Source organism: Nannobrachium achirus (genome assembly GCF_963921795.1).
Source record: "Nannobrachium achirus genome assembly, chromosome: 15".
Lineage (NCBI taxonomy): Eukaryota > Metazoa > Chordata > Actinopteri > Myctophiformes > Myctophidae > Nannobrachium > Nannobrachium achirus.
Genome location: NC_137822.1, coordinates 63,528,190 through 63,534,189, shown reverse-complemented (window position 1 = coordinate 63,534,189; position 6,000 = coordinate 63,528,190).

Genomic DNA, 6,000 nt, shown 5'->3' with positions numbered 1-6,000 from the left:
AGAGGGGGAACTTTTTATTTATTTCAACACAACTCCTCTAAGGTATATTAATGACATAGTTCAATATTGAAAATGGGTGGTCTTCCCCTTTAACGAATAAATAAAAATAGATTTAACTTTGAACCTTCAGTGGACTTTCTGTGGTCTGGCGTCTTCCAAATAATTAGGCTCAGAAATGTGAAATGATTGGCCGACCGTCTTTGATGTCACAGTCCCTTAATCCCGCCCCATCTCCTCCAAAATTCATATCAGGTCCTGTGTCTAGGGGAGACATGACCTATATGACACGATCTAAACGCCTCAATAGAAGAGCAGGGAGACGAAATACAACCACCCCAATCGTATAGTAAGTTATTATTCTATATCACATCAGGAAGAAAAATGCCTTTGAAAAAATGCAAAAAATGCAAAGAGTTTATACAATTGTGTAAAATACTGGCAAAGGACTTGTACAATGCACACCTAAGCAGTGGGGTAAAGTAACTAAGTAGATTTACCTAAGTACTGTACTTAACTACAATTTTGAGGTATCTGTAATTTATTTGAGTATTTCCAATTTGCAATACTTTTACTTCTACTCCACTACATCTCGTGGAGTAAATGTTGTACTTTTACTACGCTACAATTATGTGAAAACTTTAGTTTAATAATCATTACTTTGCAGAGATAAATGCTTACAGTACATTATAAAACATAGATTAATCCACTTTAGCCCTATTTATAGGCTATTATAAAATAGCTGATCTACAAGCTCACAGTGCGTTGCATTGCAACGCCCATGTGAGCTTGTAGATCTGCCATTTTCAAACATTGTTGTACTTTTACTTTTCGTACTTTAAGTACATTTGGATGCCAATACTTTCATGATTTTACTCAAGTACATTTACAGACTTTTACTTGTAAGGGTGCCCTCAGACCAAAATATGGTCAGCAGTGGATAAACTCTTCTGGTGCGCGGCAGGCTAACAACGTAGAGAGCGTATTCCGTCCCAAAGCCAGTGACGCGCCTGTCACTCACTTCCCGCACCGCCCTCCCTCCCTGTAGCCTGTACTGTTGTCTGCAGAGGTAGACCTACACGTTGCGACTTGCGAGGTTATCGATTTAATAGGCTTTATTATCATCATCTTTTACGTGTCAACTCTATAATGGACAGGCGAAGGGTACTCGCCCTTGCTTTATTGGAAGGGGAGATGCAACAAGCTAAAAAGAGAAGAGTTTGGGTGCATGAGACTCTTCAAAACAAAACATCTCCCAGTCCCTTCCTGATTCTCAGAATGTTACGCCTTCCCTTCGACTCACCAGATTGGACAGAGGGGGGAAACCAGAATCTGCGTGGAGAATTTCTTTGCTCCAGCATAAACGCAAGGTCTGCGCAGAGCGCAGATATCCTCCACTGACATGAAACCGCCCCCTTCTCATTGAAATGCATTGGCGGAACACGGATTCCACTCTCATAGGTATTTTGGTCTGAGGGCACCCTAACAGTATTTCTATACTGCAGTATTTGAGTACTTTTTTTCCACCAATGTCCCTAAGAGATTGGTGCCTTGTGTTCTCTGTGCCTATAGGCTTAACAAGGAGGAAATGTCAGCATATGTTCAGTTATTATATAGCCGGTAATTACTGTATTATTGAGAATGTCACTGACAATGTAACACTCAACGTGTGCGATAGAATTCTCCACGGCCCAGGTCCCATGTTGGCTCACACACACACACACACACACACACACACACACACACACACACACACACAGAGACACAGACACACACACACACACACACACACGTACACATGCAGTCATGCACATTAGTATTCTGTGACAGAAGGCAAATTAGGTGTTAACTGGGTGTTGACGTGATGCAGAGGCGTCAGTTCAGCAAAAGCTAAGGTATGGCAACATGACTGGTGTCTTGCACGCGCGCCTCAGTCATGTTGCCATACCTTAGCACCAGACAAGACATACATTTTATTATTTCCCCCTGTAGCCAAGGTATGGCAGCTGCCATAGCTTGCCATACCCAATTGACGCCTCTGATGTGGTGTTAATGTGTGTTTTGCAACTGCACATTTTTGAATGCACGTCTGCAGGGACGTGCAGAGAATGTTAGAGAGGCAGGGGCTGACATTTCTAAAAGGGCCTTTCGGTGAAGGTATTGAAAATAACAGACCTCCAAGCTCACAACGCGTTCTTATTTTCATTACTTGATACCACACTAAACTAAGCATAATCAAGTCAATACTGGAGACGTGGCGTAACGGCATGGATTTCTAAACAGAGAGGGCAATTCTTTCAACACAAGATGCTGCATTCAAGTTCAGGAGAGTTTGGACGAGGCAATTCTCTTGAATGCTGCCTTCAGGTAGCATGGAAAGAGGGCATTTGCATTTCTTTCACCATAGTAAAAACTGCATTCATGGTCTGGAGTATAAAAAAACAATAAAAACTAACGGTTTTGGACATACAACGTTTCCACCCAACAAAGACAATCTCATTTAAACCGTGTTTTATACACCATGCTATTTGAAAATAAACGATTGTTTTGGTCAATTATCAATTCTATAATTTCCGATGATCGATGAAATTGATTGGCTCGATTAACCCAATTGATTGGTTAACCGTTGCACCCCTAGGCCTAACCCATCTACCTATGCTATACCTGTGGTTCTCAACCTGTGGACCGGGACCCCCAGGGGGGTCCCCAAATTATTTTGGGGGGGTCCCCAGATGATTAACTTAATGTGAAACATTGTTTAGTAAACAAACCAACATAAAGTTTAAGTGTATAGAGCAGGGACGTGCTAGCCATTGGGAAAAGCGGGACAACTCCCGAACGGTCGGTCCACTCCCGGCCTATCCAGGCCGGCCATTAAAACAAATGGCCGGCCCACAAAGTAAATCTAACTCATGTAGCCCACAGAGCCATCACATTGGCCCCACTGGCTTGTCTATCATCTGAATACCGGCCCACTACTCCCTAGCTTCCTTGACTACTCCTAGATGGTCTACATACAACATCATTAGACTCTCTTTATACCAGAAAAACGATAAGACCTAAAATCACAGTAACCACTCATCGGTTAGCATTTAGGGCCTTGCAGTACACCCGGAAGGCGAAAAAATCTTGTGCGCATCCAATGGCCGCGCGCAATGAGGGCCTCTCCAACTCCTTTTCCCGGGCTGAATCAGGGGCCCAGCTTGTCCCTGGTATAGAGGATTTATGCACATTTCAAAGTGACAATTTAAGGCCTTTTTAATACCTCTAAAGTTACAAATTAAACATTGGCCAAATTGTCAAATATTAGAGACAGAAATTGTGAAAATAGCCGATCTACATGCTCTCAACGCCTCTCAACGCGAGGCGTTGAGAGCATGTAGATCAGCTATTTTCACAATAGAACCGTGTTATGCAAAATGTAATTCCTCAACTCATAAGGCCCATTCCCACTGGGCCAGATATTTATTATCTGTATCTTACCATCTCATATGTATGTATGTGCGTATGTATGTATGTATAATTGTGTATTTATATGTGTGTGTGTGTGTGTGTGTGTGTGTGTGTGTGTGTGTGTGTGTGTGTGTGTGTATGTGAGTATATATATATATATATATATATATATATATATATATATATATATATATATATGTATATGTATATATATATATATATATATTTGTATATGTATGTATGTGTGTATGTATGTAAGTATGTATTTATGTATGTATTTATGTATGTATGTATGTATGTATGTATGTATGTATGTATGTATGTATGTATGTATGTATGTATGTATGTATGTGTATATGTATAGCCCACTTGCATAAGCTAGAAAACACTGCCCTATATGTTTTGAACGCCCAACATGTACAGCAAAGAAAGTGTCTTGATCCTGGCTTCCTTTACTCTATTTCTTTTTTTCTTCTTTTTCTTTGTTTTGTTTTTCTTGTTCTTGTTGTTTTTGTTCTTGTTTTGTTTTTCTCTTCATTTTTGAAATCTCCATCTGAAATCAGTTTTGTAAAAGGGTAGGCATAATAAGCATTGCTTCAGCCTATGCCTTTTTGGTCAAAAATGTGGCTCTATTTGTGGAGTAAATTTTCTTTGTATTCATTACTAAAAAAAGAATTGTATGATGCCACAGGAATGACTGAAATAAACTAAACTAAACTAATCCACTTGAATGGAGACAGATATGTTTTATCTGTTTATCTGACCCAGTGGGAATGGGCCTTTAGTGCTCGTCAGGGTGGGGGGTCCCCTGTTAAAACTCATACAGTGCCATCCGGCCACAAGGGGTGCTAGAGTGCCAGAAATTTCTCCATAGACCTTCTTTATAGCTTTCGTCGACCCTCTCCCAACTGGCTTGTGTTTTCACTCCAGTCAATCCTATGGGTGTCGAGAGGAGGAAGCTAGCTGACACGTAGCCAAAATGCTAACCCATTTAGAAGCCCGATCTAAAGCTATTTCAGCCGCAAAAAACGTTCTCTTTGGGTCTGGGGACACAATGCGGAGAAAATCCTGTCTAAAGATGTGATTTATTATTGGAGTGGGCGGCGCGATCCGGCCGTTAGCGCGAATACGGCCCGTGGATGGCCGAGTCTAAGTCCCGGCCAAGGATGGACGTCTAGACCGGGGCTTCGTTGAGGCCTCCGATAAAATAATTCATTTTATTAAATATCCCGGACATGTTCGGGATAGGCACCCTGGAATACGTCGCGCCGCCTACAATGAACATTTGGTGAACATTGGGGGGGGTCTAAACTTTATTTTAAACCATTTTCAATGGAATAAATCGTCGGAGCATCTAGCGTCTCTCGTTGGTGAGCGCTGGGCGAGCCGGGACCACCCACGTTGCTCCAAGCAGCTCGGGGTAAGTAAAATAGCAAATAAAAAGTTGTTTTTGATCCCTAATATCCCGAACATGTTCGGGATAGGCACTTAAAGGGTTAAAATATGATTATTTTGGGGGTCACAGCCTGAAAAGGTTGAGAACCACCGCGTTATACAGTATAGCGTTATACACCCCAGGCAAGAAATGTGACTGACTGTAATGAATACACTCCTGCAATGGTCAGCCTTTTTACCCGTGAGTTTTGTTCCTCTGCAACATTTGAAATTTACATCAAATGTGACGTTTCGTTGAGAACATTATAGGTTCCGGAACATAATTGCATCTCTCACAAAATGTACAGCGCTATATCAACCATTACAAATGAAAAAAATAAAAGAGATGTCCGTCATCTTATCAGTCGTGATGTTCTTTTTGCCAGAAATGAGTGTGTTCCATAACGTTTGCATCCGTGGTGTGAAGTGCTCTCTCTCTCTCTCTCTCTCTCTCTCTCTCTCTCTCTCTCTCTCTCTCACTCACACACACACACACACACACACACACACACACACACACACACACACACACACACACGCACTCGCGTTATGCCTCACTGCATCAGTGCATCTGTCCAAATACTTAATTCTAGTTTGCACGCGGGCAAACGGGAGTGAAATGCTCTCCATTCACAATAAAGTGTCTTGCTGACCATTTCTGCATACTGAGTGAGGTGATCAGGCCTCCCCTAATGCACCATGGCGCAACGCGCTACATTCTACCGCCATTTGTTTAGCCATCATCATTAAGTGCACGTTCTCTGAAGGATAGGTGGTGGGCAAAAATTATGACTCAATATCCGTAAACACCTGGACCACACTGCATAATTTATTCTCAAAGTGGGGTCCGGGGACCCCCAACATAGAGAGGCGTTGTGAGCTTGTAGAGATCTGCTATTTTCAAACAGTTTTTACTTTTACTTTTGGTAAGTACACTTTGATGCCAAACACTTTCATACTTTTACTCAAGTATATTTTGAATTCTAGACATTGCAGTATTGATGCTTTTACATAAGTCAAACAGTTGTGTTATTTTATTTTTTATTTTTTTCACCACTGGTCAATGCCTTATACCTGTCTATGCATAGAATAACATATTATTTTTTCAAACTTGTA